The sequence below is a fragment of the Neophocaena asiaeorientalis genome, unplaced genomic scaffold, assembly GCF_003031525.2.
Source record: "Neophocaena asiaeorientalis asiaeorientalis breed wild unplaced genomic scaffold, Neophocaena_asiaeorientalis_V1.1 scaffold24, whole genome shotgun sequence".
Classification (NCBI taxonomy): domain Eukaryota; kingdom Metazoa; phylum Chordata; class Mammalia; order Artiodactyla; family Phocoenidae; genus Neophocaena; species Neophocaena asiaeorientalis.
Genome location: NW_020185317.1, coordinates 1839191 through 1851873, shown reverse-complemented (window position 1 = coordinate 1851873; position 12683 = coordinate 1839191).

The window sequence follows — 12683 nt, the reverse complement described above, 5'->3', positions numbered from 1 at the left end:
AATAGTTCACTACTCAACATATAAAGAAAAAAGTGTTTTTTCACACATGCATCTTAACTAAATAAGAAAATGACCATTTCAAAAAAAAAGTAGGCAAAGATTATGAACAATATACAAAGAAAAATGAAAACATGTGAAAGAATGTTACTATCATTAATAATTAAATAAAATCAAATTAATATAACAAAAACATTAACCTATAAAACTACAATGGTTAGAGAGAGCAATCAATACCATGAAAACCTGACAAAAATACTGGTGAGAAAGTAATCTAGCCCAATTGCTTTGTAAGTTAATTTTGCACTATCTATAAATATTTAAGTATGCTGCCTTTTGTTTCAACAATTCCAATGCTAGAGATTTATCTTATGTAAAAGGTAAGCAACCATCATGTTTGTTACAGCATTATTTATAATAGTTCCCCTACCCTAGAAAAGTTGTAAAAAATATGTAAAGATATTTAAAAATTATTGTTTAATTAATGGAATACTCTCCAATGCAATTATGTAGTTTCACATGTTAGCACAGAATGCACTTTTAAGTCTTAAATAGCAATTCACATAACAGTCTGTATAGACTGATACTATTTTTGCCAACACAAAGTCTGATTTTCTGCTTATGTGTATACGTACACATGTTTGTATGTATTTAATGTTTGTTCATTAAAGTATACATACCAAATATTTATTGTGGTTAGTGCTGGGGAGTGGGATTTGCGGCAATGATGGATAAATACTTTTATTTACCTTTATAACATTTTCCACTGTGAATTATTTTATTTACAATTAGCATGAATCATTTTTTAATGAACAATTCCAATCTGCAAAAATATAAATAAAAAATAAAAAACAGTACAAATGATAAGCTGTTTGAATTTATCATTGAAAAAATCTATGTAAATTGTCCTGATTATCCTCTCATTTAGTAAAATATAAATGAAAAACACTATTCATAGATCAAAAACATGTCAACCTATTAAATTTTAAAATTGGTGTATTACTATTAGATTATCTTTTTAATTGAAAAATTCTTCTCTACTTCCGGGTGAAATTCCAACATGGCTATTCTTTTCCCTTCACCTGTTTCCTTTTTCTATATTTATAAAGTTCAAGCAAGGTAGAAATGTTGAAAAGGAAGACTTTAAGACATTTCATTTTCAGATTTGACTATCAATCATCAGAGTAGCAGATTTCATAGGAGCTATAATTTCCTACAGCATTTGGTTCAAGCTAAAGGGCCCTTTCTATTTCTGGTAATATTAAAATGCAGACTACCTGCCTAGTTTAAACCAGACTTACCTATGTGAAGTTACACCCTGACAGCCTGCTTTCAATATTTCCCCCCTCACCATTGGCTAAAAATCAAACTGCCAAGGAGTACTTCTCATTGTACTCTGACACACAACATGTTGATTTTTCTGCTTCACTACCAAATGAAAATGAAATGACCCACAGGGTTTCCCAGTCCAAACAGCATTCTGTCATTCCTGACACTAGAAATTCTGTCTTCCTGTTGCAAAGTACTGTAGGGATATTCTGTGTGAGCTCTTGAAGCATACGAAATGGTCGGAAATCCTTGTTTTAAGATTTGGTTGGCTCAAAAAATCATTTATAAGCTAAGGAACTTTAAATAATTCCATACTTTCAAATTTTAAAGATCTGGGAAAGGAGAAGTGATAGCATTCCAGTTATCCAGTTATCTGTAGTTATTCCATGTAATATAAGGAAAAATGTTCAAGGCAATAAAAATTCCAGCTGACAATTTACCTTCTTCTCTTACTGAAAGATTAATTGGATCCCTTGGCAAAGGATTGTAAGAGTTTATATTTTTCCACTTCACCTACTTAGAAAATATTTGAATACTACATTTTTATGCTTTGAGATACTTCACCTTTTGAAATCACTTATTTGGTATCCACTTAAGATATTAGAAAACGTTGTCTTTAAGTAAGAAGAATGAACATACAACTAGAAAATGACTATCATTTATGAAGTCCTTCCTGTATGGCAGACAGCACTTTAATTGCTTTAAAAATGTTATCTGGGGGCTTCCCTGGTGGTGCAGTGGTTGAGAGTCCGCCTGCCGATGCAGGGGACACGGGTTCGTGCCCCGGTCCGGGAAGATCCTACATGCCGTGGAGCGGCTGGGCCGGGGAGCCATGGCCGGTGAGCCTGCACATCCGGAGCCTGTGCTCCGCAACGGGAGAGGCCACAACAGTGAGAGGCCCGCGTACCGCAAAAAAGAAAATGTTATCTGAGGCTTTCCTAATTTAAGTCTCAAAACATCTCTCTATGTCTTAGGAGCTTTTCCAAATTTGAGGTACAGAGAGATTCAGTGATGTACCCCGAATCATACATCTTAAGTAGTGAAAGCAGAATGTGAACTCAAGCATTATGAGAGCCCAAAATTCTCTTTTTAGTTATTTATTATTTTTTTTTTGCGGTACACGGGCCTCTCACTGTTGTGGCCTCTCCCGTTGTGGAGCACAGTCTCCAGACGTGCAGGCTCAGTGGTCATGGCTCACCGGCCCAGCCACTCCGCGGCATGTGGGATCTTCCTGGACAGGGGCACGAACCCGTGTCCCCTGCATCGGCAGGTGGACTCTCAACCACTGCGCCAACAGGGAAGCCTGAGCCCAACACTCTTAATGTGAAAGTACAGATACAAACGGCTGTCACTGGAATTCTGGAAGGGAAGTCTCTGGTGGGAAGGAACACAAAAAAGCTTCCTCGGAAGTGAAGACACCTGGAGACACCTGCAAAAGTGTGGGATTTCACTGGGGTCCGGAAAGGATCTTCAGATAGCTGTACAGTGGCCCAAGTGACTTCTACCCCAACATAATGTCCCATAAGTATTGGGGTTTATAAGAATAATATGTAGAAGTTATAGCAACAGAGGTTTGAACAAACTCACTATTTACTACATAAGTGAAATATGTAGTAAGATATCAGGACTTCCTTTTATCATCTTTTACATGCTGAATTATCATTACAATCACCAATTGCACAATTCACACTGCTTTCTTTAATTCACTGACAAAATACACCACAAAGAAAAACTACATGGCAGTTGGTAATTCTACATCTGAAAGACCTGTAATTTTCTTGGATAAAATACTTGGGGAATTCTCATGGTCTGAAGTACAAAAGCTTAGCATTATCCCTCATATTTTTTAACTACTTTAAAAAGATCTACCTACAACCAACAGCTGGTTCCCAATGTGCCTGCCAGTTTCAATGAAAACTCTCATCAACAGCCTGCCGTGCCTTGTAAGCTTATTGCTTTTATAGTCAAATTTACTGCAAAAAAAAAAAAGTCATTTTAAAGCTCATGGCTATAATGGGTATGTTTCGTAAATATTCTGGGAGATTTGTGATCATCCTAGCCCCCAATCCTTTCTCTGCTTTCTATAAGGAATTCCTCTCTTATATCTTTAAATCAGTTAAATTATCTTATATCTTCTCTCCTACCATTGTACTCCCATTCTTTCCAATTTCCTGCTTCCACCTCTAACAAATGTACGTCCTGCTCTTTTTCTTTTTGCTTATTTCCAATTCTTTGCTTTCATTGCAAATGTAATATGGTTTTCATTCATACCACTAAATTCGAATTACATTCAAAAGTTCATAAATTATCTCCTACTTGCAAATTTAATGGTAAGTTTCAAAAGCTGTAAGCAGAATATACTTTTACTGATTATTAAGTTCTTGAACAATACGTTCCTTGGCTTCCAGGAAACTGCAGTTTTTACTGTCCTTCTACATCTCTGATAATTTTCATTACTTTCTTTTGTTGGCTCCCCTTTCTTCTGCTATTCGTTGAATGTTACTTATGTCTAAATTTCCTTTATTTCTTGAGGTTTTCTCTTCCACTCCATGGTTTCAATTCATACCTATACATCAATGCCTACCAAAGACCTTTACAGATTAAATGTCTTCCCAGAATTCCAGACTCATATTTCCCCATACATCTCATTTGGATATTAAACAAGCACCTTAATTTAGCATACCTCAAATTAAAATCTACCATCAAATCTCTATTACCTTCATCGCTCATGCCTTCCTTCAAAAGTCTGCTGCTCTGCCTGCTTTGTCTATTTCAGTTAGGGGGTTTACTATTCATCCAGCCACTCAGCTAGAAATTATAAAGTCAGGTTTGATTTTACATTCTCAACACTCTTCCCCACCAATTATGCTCCCAGTCAGTCTAAGTATTTTGACTCTGCTACTTCTGAAAAACATCTTTATTTTCCTATTGATATTTTATTTCCTACAACTAAACTGAAACAATAATTTCCTAAAGGTTGGAGGAGAAGATGGCGGAAAGGTAGGACGCGGAGATCACCTTCCTCCCCACAGATACACCAGAAATACAACTACATGTGGAACAACTCCTACAGAACACCCACTGAACGCTGGCAGAAGACCTCAGACCTCCCCAAAGGCAAGAAACTCCCCCACGTATCTGAGTAGGGCAAAAGAGAAAAGAAAAAACAGAGACAAAAGAAGAGGGACAGGCCCTGCACCAGTGGGAGGGAGCTGTGAAGGAGAAAAGGTTTCCACACACTAGGAAGCCCCTTCGCGGGCGGAGACTGCAGGTGGCGGAGGGGAGAAGCTTTGGAGCCGCGGAGGAGAGCGCAGAAACAGGGGTGCAGAGGGAAAAGCAGAGAGATTCCCGCACAGCGGGTCGGTGCTGACCAGCACTCACCAGCCAGAGAGGCTTGTCTGCTCACCCACCGGGGCGGGCGGGGCTGGGAGCTGAGGCTCAGGCTTCGGTCGGATCCCAGGGAGAGGGCTGGTATTGGCTGTGTGAACACAGCCTAAAAGGGGTTACTGCGCCACAGCTAGCCAGGAGGGAGGACGAGAAAAGGTCTGGAGCTGCCGAAGAGGCAAGAGACTTTTTCTTGCCTCTTTGTTTCCTGGTGCGCAGGGAGAGGGGATTAAAAGCGCTGCTTAAGGGAATTCCAGACACCGGCGCGAGCCACGGCTATAAGCGCGGACCCCAAAGACGGGCATGAGATGCTAAGGCTGCTGCAGCTGCCACCTGCTTGACTGTGTGCAAGCAGAGGTCACTATCCACACCTCCCTTCCGGGGAGACTGTGCAGCCCGCCACTGCCAGGGTCCCGTGATACAGGGATAACTTCCCCAGTAGAACACACGGTGCGCCTCAGGCTGGTGCAATGTCACGCCGGCCTCTGCCGCTGCAGGCTCACCCCGCACTCCGTACCCCTTCATCCCCCCGGCCTGAGTGAGCCAGAGCCCCCGAATCAGCGGCTCCTTTAACCCCGTCCTGTCTGGGCGAAGAACAGATGCCCTCAGGAGACCTACACGCAGAGGCTGTGCCAAATCCAAAGCAGGACCCCTGGAACTGTGCGAACAAAGAAAAGAAAGTGAAATCTCTCCCAGTAGCCTCAGGAGCAGCGGATAAAATCTCCACAATCAACTTGATGTACCCTGCATCTGTGGAATGCCAGAATAGACAACGACTCATCCCAAATTGAGGAGGTGGACTTTGGGAACAAGAGAGATTATTTTTTCCCCTTTTCCTCTTTTTGTGACTGTGTATGTGTATGCTTCTGTGTGAGATTTTGTCTGTATAGCTTTGCTTTCACCATTTGTCCTAGGGTTCTGTCCATCCGTTTTTTTTCTTTTTTTTTTACTTCTAAAAATTTTTTTCTTAATAATTATTTCTTATTTTAATAACTTTATTTTATTTTATTTTATCCTCTTCCTTTCTCTTTCTTTCTTTTCTTTCTTTTTATTTTTTCTCCCTTTTATTCTGAGCTGTGTGGAGGACAGTCTCTTGGTGCTCCAGCCAGGTGGCAGGGCTGTGCCTCTGAGGTGGGCGAGCCAAGATCAGGACACTGGTCCAAAGGAGACCTGCAAGCTCCACGTAATATCAAACGGCAAAAATCTCCCAGAGATCTCCATCTCAACACCAAGACCCAGCTCCACTCAATGACCAGCAAGATACAGTGCTAGACACCCTACACCAAACAACTAGCAAGACAGGAACACAGCCCCATCCATTAGCAAAGAGGTTGTGTAAAATCATAGTAAGGCCACAAACACCCCAAAACACACCACCAGACGTGGACCTGCCGACCAGAAACACAAGATCCAGCCTCATCCACCAGATTACAGGCACTAGTCTCCTCCACCAGGAAACCTACACAGCCCACTGAACCAACCTCAGCCACTGGGGACAGACACCAAAAACAATGGGAACTACAACCCTGCAGCCAGTGGAAAGGAGACCCCAAACACAGTAAGATAAGCAAAATAAAAAGACAGAAAAACACACAGCAGATGAAGGAGCAAGATAAAAATCCAGGAATGCAAGGATTCTTCAATATACGCAAATCAGTCAACGTGATACACCATATTAACAAATTGAAGGAGAAAAACCATATGATCATCTCATCTCAATAGATGCAGAGAAAGCTTTCGACAAAATTCAACACCATTTATGATAAAAACCCTGCAGAAAGCAGTCATAGAGGGAATTCTCCTCAACATAATAAATGCCATATATGACAAACCCACAGCCAACATCGTCCTCAATGGTGAAAAACTGAAAGCATTTCCACTAAGATCAGGAACAAGACAAGGTTGCCCACCCTCACCACTCTTATTCAACAAGAGTTTTGGAAGTTTTAGCCACTTATTTCACAGTTTGTATGGAAACACAAAAGACCCCGAATAGCCAAAGCAATCTTGAGAACGAAAATGGAGCTAGTGGAATCAGGCTCCCTGACTTCAGACTATACTACAAAGCTACAGTAATCAAGACAGTATGGTACTGGCACAAAAACAGAAATATAGATCAATGGAACAGGATAGAAAGACCAGAGATAAACCCATGCACATATGGTCACCTTATCTTTGATAAGGGCGGTAAGAATATACAGTGGAGAAAAGACAGCCTCTTCAATAAGTGGTGCTGGGAAAACTGGACAGGTACATGTAAAAGTATGAAATTAGAACACTCCCTAACACCATACACAAATATAAGCTCAAAACGGATTAAAGACCGAAATGTAAGGCCAGACACTATCAAAGTCTTAGAGGAAAACATAGGCAGAACACTCTATGACATAAATCACAGCAAGCTCCTTTTGACCCACCTCCTAGAGGAATGGAAATAAAAACAAAAATAAACAAATGGCCCTAACAAAACTTTAAAGCTTTTGCACAGCAAAGGAAACCATAAATAAGACCAAAAGACAACCCTCAGAATGGGAGAAAATATTTGCAAATGAAGCAACTGAGAAAATTAATGTCCAAAATTTACAAGCAGCTCATGCAGCTCAATAACAAAAAACAAACAACCCATTCCAAAAATAGGCAGAAGACCTAAATAGACATTTCTCCAAAGATATACAGATTGCCAACAAACACATGAAAGAATGCTCAACATCATTAGTCATTAGAGAAATGCAAATCAAAACTACAATGAGATATCATCTCACACCAGTTAGAATGGCCATCATCAAAAAATCTAGAAACAATAAATACTGGAGAGGGTATGGAGAAAATGGAACACTCTTGCACTGTTGGTGGGAATGTAAATCGATACAGCCACTATGGAGAACAGTATGGAAGTTCCTTAAAAAACTACAAATAGAACTATGATACAACCCAGCAATCCCACTACTGGGCATATACCCTGAAAAAACTATAATTCAAAAAGAGTCATGTACCAAAATGTTCACTGCAGCTCTATTTACAATAGCCAGGAGTTGGAAGCAACCTAAGTGTCCATCAACAGATGAATGGATAAAGAAGATGTGGCACATATGTACAATGGAATATTACTCAGCCATAAAGAGAAACTAAACTGAGTTATTTGTAGTGAGGTGGATGGACCTAGAGTCTGTCATACAGAGTGAAGTAAGTCAAAGAGAAAAACAAATACTGTATGCTAACACATATATATGGAATCTAAGAAAAAGAAAAGGTCATGAAGAACCTAGGGGTAAGATGGGAATAAAGATACAGACCTACTAGAGCATGGTCTTGATGATATAGGGAGGGGTAAGGGTAAGCTGTGACAAAGTGAGAGAGTGACATGGACATATATACAGTACCAAAAGCAAAATAGATAGCTAGTTGGAAGTAGCCGCATCACACAGGGAGATCAGCTTGGTGCTCTGTGACCACCTAGCAGGGTGGGATAGGGAGGGTGGAGGGAGGGAGACGCAAGAGGGAAGGGATATGGAACATATGTATATGTATAACTGATTCACTTTGTTATAAAGCAGAAACTGGCACACCATTGTAAAGCAATTATACTCCAATAAAGATGTTAAAAACATAATAATTTCCTAAAAATTACTACATTATTCCTGTATAGCATTACTACAGAAAAAAGTAATACATTTCCAAATTATATATACTCCATATTTAGAATATTTTGATGATTCCTCCTCACCTATAAAACAAGTCCAAAGTCTAGACATCTTCAGGTACTGCATTAAAATGGTTCATAATCTGGCTCTGTCTGCATTTCCAGTTTTATCTACTGTAATTCTCTACCTTATGTTTTTTAATGAAAGTTTTTATTTTGAGATACCTGCAAGTTCACATGCAGCTATAAGAAACAGTGCAAAGAGGTCACCTCTACTCTTTGTCCAGTTTTCCACAATGGTAGCATCTTTCAAAAAAATATCACAACTAAGATGTTGAGTGATAGAGTCGAGATACAGAATATTTCCACTGACACAAGTATCTCTCATGTTGCCTTTTTACAGCCCAGCATTGTCCCTCCTATTCCCATTACCTCCTTAACCCTTGGAACCACTGTTCTGTTATCTACTCCTATAATGCTGTCATTTCAAAAATGTTGTATAAATGGAATCATACAATATGTGACCTTTTGGAATTTACTTTTTGCACTTAGCATAATTCTTGGGAGATTCATCTATGTTGTTGCATGTGTAAAGTGCTCCCTTTTATTGATGAGCAGGATTCCATGGTAGGGATGTACTACAATTGATTTAACATTCACCCACTGAAAGGCATCCAGATTATTTTAAATTTTTGGCTACTGCAAATAAAGTTGCTATAAACATTCATGTACAGGTTCTTGTGTGAACAAGAGTCTTCATCTCTCTGAGATAAATGCCTAGGAGCACGGTGGCAGGGTTGTATGTTAGTTGTATGCGTAATTTGTTTAAGAAACTGCCAGCATAACTTCCAGAGTGGCTCTACCACTTTATATTCCCACTAACAATGTATGAGTGATCCAGTTCCTGTGCAGTATCACCACAATTTGGTGTGTGTCACTGTTTCTTACTTTAGTCATCTGGATAGGTGTGTAGTAATATACCATTGCATTTTAAATTTTAGTTTCCCTAATGGCTAATGATGTTGAACATCTTTTCCTTTGCTTACTTGACATTTATATACCTTCTTCAGTGAAGTCTCTCCTTATGTCATTTGCCCATGTTTTAACTGGATTTTTAACTTTTTTTTACTGTTGCATTTCGAGACTTTTAAAATATTTTCTAGATACCAGTTCTTTGTCACATATAAGGATTGTAAATATCTTCTCCCAGTCTATAACTTGCCTTTTCATATTCTTAATGGGGTCTTTCACAGAGCAAAAGTTTTTAATCTTGGTGTTTAGCCATAGATCCTTAAGGTTAGCCATAGATCCTGAAGATATTCTCCTATAATATATTTTTCTAAAATTTTTATGATTTTACATTTAAATCTATGTTCCATTTTGAGTTAATTTTTGTGTAGAGTGTGGGACTTAGATTGAGATTGAACTTTATTTTTCTGTCTATTGATGCCCAATTGTTTCAGCATCATTTATTGAAAAGGCTATTTTTCCTCCTTCGAATTGACTTTGACCTTTGTCAATAGTCAGTCGGGTATACTTGTATGAGTCTAATTCTAGATTTTCTATTGTGTTCCACTGATCTTTGTATCCATCTCTTTTCCAGTACAACACAGTTTTGATTACTGTAGCTATATAATATGTCTTGAAAACAGAAGATTTATTCCTCCCACTTTATTCTTCCTTTTTGAAATTATTTTAACTATTGTAGTTTTTTATTTTTCATATAAATTTTAGAATATTATTGTCTATAGTTTGATATGTGTTCTCCAGAAAAACTGAACTGTGTGTGTGCGTGTGTGTGTGTGCGTGTGTGTGTGTTGTAGGGGATTGGTTCATGCGATTGTAGAGCCAAGAAGTCACAAGATCTGCAGTTAGCAAGCTGAAAATCCAGAAAAGCTAATGGTGCAAGTTCCAGTCCAAGTTCAAGTCCAAAGGCAGGGGAAAACCAGTGTTCCAGCTCAAAGACAGACAAAGAAAGAGAGAGAGAAAGCATATTCTTTCTTACCAGCCTCCTTGTTCTATTCAGGCCTTCAATGGATTTGATGAAGGCCACCCACATTGGGAAGAAAAATCTCCTTTGCTCAGTCTCCTAATCCAATCTTAATCTCATCCAGAAACACCATCAGAAACACACCTAGAATAATGTTTGACCAAGTATCTGGGCACTCCACAGTCAGTCAAGTTGACACATAAAATTAGTTATTACAAAAGGAATTGGTTGAACCTATATGTCAATTTGGGGAGAGTTGCCATCTTTATTATTATCTTTCAATCCATAAACATAGTATATCTGTAGTCATTTCTTTAGAACGTCTTTGATTTCTTTCATCACCTTGTGTGGTTTTCAACATACAAATCTCATACATGTTTTGTTAAATTTAAGCCTATTTCATTTTTCTGCAATTTTAAATGATACTTTATTTTTAATGACTGTGTCCATGAGCTCATTGCTAGTATAAAAAAATTGATTTTTGTATGTTTATCTTATATCTAGTGATCCTGCTGTACTTGCTTATTAGCTCAAGAAAGATTTTTTTTGGCAGATTCTTTGGGATTTTTTTATGAAGACAATCACATCATCTCCAAATAAGGATAATTTTCTTCATTTCTGATCTTGTATGCCCTTTATTTCCTTTTCTTGGCTTGCTGTACTATCTAGAACTTCCAGTAAAATACTGAATAAGATTAGTGAGAACAGAAATACATGGCTTGTTCTTCAATAAAAAGAAAGAAAGAGGGCTTCTCTGGTGGCGCAGTGGTTGAGAGTCCGCCTGCCGATGCAGGGGACACAGGTTCGTGCCCCGATCCTGGAAGATCCCACATGCCACGGAGCGGCTGGGCCCGTGAGCCATGGCTGCTGAGCCTGAGCGTCCCGAGCCTGTGCTCCGCAACGGGAGAGGCCACTCAAAAAAAAAAAAAAAAAAAAAAACAGAAAGACAGAAATATGTGGCTTCCTTGATATTAGGGTGAAAATATTAACGGTTTTAACCATTAAGTATAATGTTTGCTGTAGGGTTTTTTTTTTTCTTTTTTATTTGTAGATACTCTTTATAAACTGAGGAAGTTCCCTTCTATTTCTCTTTTATGAGGGTTTCATCAAGAACTGATTTTGAATTTTGTTACTTTTTTGCATCAGTTGATGTGAACATGTGATTTTTTTTCTTCTTTTTCCTTTTAACACATTGGGTTACATCTCTGTTATCTTGTGTTAACATCCACTGATTTCCTTTTTTCATTCAGTTTGAGATCTTCCTGGTTCTTGGTATGACAAATGATGTTCAACTGAAATGAAGACATGCTCATATTATGTTTGGAGATTCTGGATAATATTTAAATGTTCAGCTGGCTTTATCTAAAAATGCTCCAGCAGAAGGAAGGGTGACACTGCCTTGTTAAAGCCAGACGTGTAGAAGTTCAGATTCTTCACTCAGCCTCTGACACTTTGGGAGTAGGAATATTCATTATTGCTGGGTGGAAGTTGGAGTTTGGGCTCCCTATGTGGTCTCAGTGGGGTAGCCTCATTTCCACTAGTGATGATGAAAGTTCTGACTCTGTATGAGGCCTCCTCTGATATCAGCCTAGCAGGGAAGAAGAGTTACTCATTACTGCTGGGTCAGAGTGGAAGTTCAGGCACCCTCATTGGTCTCTTTAAGACCAGCCCAGTAGTGGTGTTGGAGATCTTTATTACAGACTTTAGAAGGTAGAAATCTAAGTTGCCCACTTGGTCTTTGCCAGCATGGGTGGGAGTGTGGCCATATTTTTTTCTGTAGTGTTTGGCTGGAGTAGGACAGTTATTGTCTAAGAGATTTACCTGACTTTTTGGTCAGAACTTTTGGCTGAAAAAGCAGTCATAGTTGGGGTTCTCATTACTATTTCTGGATTGCCGGCTTCCTCAGCTCTAAATCAGAGACATATGAGGCAAAAAAAAAAGAAAAAAATACTCAAGGAACTGGCCAGTATAACACTTTTTGGGTCCTAATGTTCCTAGCCAGTCTTCTCTACACCTTTCAATGTTTCCTTAAGTATGACTTATATATAATATCCAGGGGTTTTAGTTGTACTTAGTGGAAAGAATGCCCTTTTATATGTTTTATCCTTTATTCATACAAAGCAATTTAAACTTCCCCAAACACTGTAGGTTCTTTTATACATCTTTCCTTTCATCTAGTTCCAGGAACATTAATCGACTTGCTTCTTCCAGTTAACCCCATTTTATAGATTATGAGAACAAGATTCAAAGAAATTAGGTGAATTGTGCAATTAGGAATAGGCAAACTATAAATTTGAACACAAAACTGGATGACTATAAACTGATTTCCCCTTACAAAATGCT